The sequence below is a fragment of the Peromyscus eremicus genome, chromosome 9, assembly GCF_949786415.1.
Source record: "Peromyscus eremicus chromosome 9, PerEre_H2_v1, whole genome shotgun sequence".
In the NCBI taxonomy this organism is placed as follows: domain Eukaryota; kingdom Metazoa; phylum Chordata; class Mammalia; order Rodentia; family Cricetidae; genus Peromyscus; species Peromyscus eremicus.
In genome coordinates this window covers 45,909,474-45,910,980 of record NC_081425.1, presented here as the reverse complement: position 1 = coordinate 45,910,980, position 1,507 = coordinate 45,909,474, and the positions used below count along the sequence as shown (strand labels likewise).

At 45.0% G+C, this 1,507-nt stretch overlaps 1 pseudogene; it reads right to left on the bottom strand.

Annotated features, from left to right (window-relative positions):
* Positions 1-218: 218 nt before the first annotated feature.
* LOC131919896 (large ribosomal subunit protein uL18-like) lies at positions 219-1,276 on the bottom strand (annotated as a pseudogene).
* Between the last annotated feature and the right edge of the window lie 231 nt (positions 1,277-1,507).

Genomic DNA, 1,507 nt, shown 5'->3' with positions numbered 1-1,507 from the left:
TCCAAGGCTCTTGGGTGTTGCATCACCTTATCCTCGCTTCTTCTTCTTCTTCTTCTTCTTCTTCTTCTTCTTCTTCTTCTTCTTCTTCTTCTTCTTCTTCTTCTTCTCCTCCTCCTACTCCTCCTCCTCCTCCTCCTCCTCCTCCTCTTCCTTCGTCTTCTTTTGGCTTGGCCAATAAGTTTATTATCTTTATGAAAAAATCCTCACAGAAAATTGCTTTAGCTCTCAGCAGCCTATTCCTGAGCTCTGAGGAAGCTTGCCTTCTTTTGAGTGATACAATCTTTCTTCCGGGCAAGGGGCATTTTGGGATGGTTCCACCTCTTCTTCTTCAATTCTCTCAGGCATCTTCTCATGGGCTGGATTCTATCTGATGGCTGGATGAGCTTTCTTATACATCTCCTCCATCATGTCTGGAGTTTTGATACTCTTTATGAACTGAAAGAATGGTTTCTTATAGGCATCTTCGTCTTCCTCCATTATGGAACACATGTCATCTGCAACGTTCTGACCCATGCTGTGCTTACGGTGTACTTCTGCGTTGAACTCCTTCCTTTCAGAATCATAACCCAGGAATTGTTTGGTGCTATGAGGAATGGACAACCTCCAGCCACAACTCCCTTCAGGGCCCCAAAACTTTATTGCCAGTTGTAGTCAGGGCAAGACCTGCGTCCAAATAGCAAGTGAAGGCACCAGGCTGACCATCAATGCTTTCCACACTGTATTCATCTCCAGTCACCTCCACTTGGCCTTCATAGATCTTGTCCACACCAAACCTACTGAGAAGCCTGCGGGCCAGCAGCAGCAGGACAGTACAGTAGGCTGCAGGATAATTTGTCAGGCCGACTTTCACACTGTATTCTGGCAGTTCCTGTGCATATGCTGTGCAGACTCTCATATCCCTTTCTATACGGGTATACGCAATCTGGCAGATGATATTTCTGTTAGTTTCATGAACTACCATCCTGTATTTGGGTGTGCTGTACTTATTTTTGTCCTGGATCACCATTTCTGAGCATAGTAGTCAGTTTTACCCTCTCACCGCCTTCTAAATCTCACTTAGAATCTCTTAAAGCAGGCTTTATTCTTGACAACTTTCACAATCCCCATCCTGTGGAACAGAGACCCGCAGTCACAGCTCCAAACAGACCTTATCCTTGGTTCTTAATGTCTTTCTCATTTGGTCAGTGTTGAGAACTGAACCCAGAGCATCGTGGGTGTTAAATGCTGATGACTTCTCAAAATTTCTGCTTCTTTCATGGTATGGTTATTTGGGTCTTCTACTTCCCTCCAAGATCCCATTGACTATTTTAGAGGTCCATTATCCACTATACCTGAGGATACTAATCCTGTATCCATCTAAGTCCTACAGAATCTCAACCTCAGCATGTCCAGTGATAAACTAGTGCTCTTTGTCTCATGTCTTGGTTTCCACATTCTCTACAGTCCCTCCTATGGCACGTGGCCCCACCACCAGACAACCATCTCAAGTTACACCCCCCACCTTGCT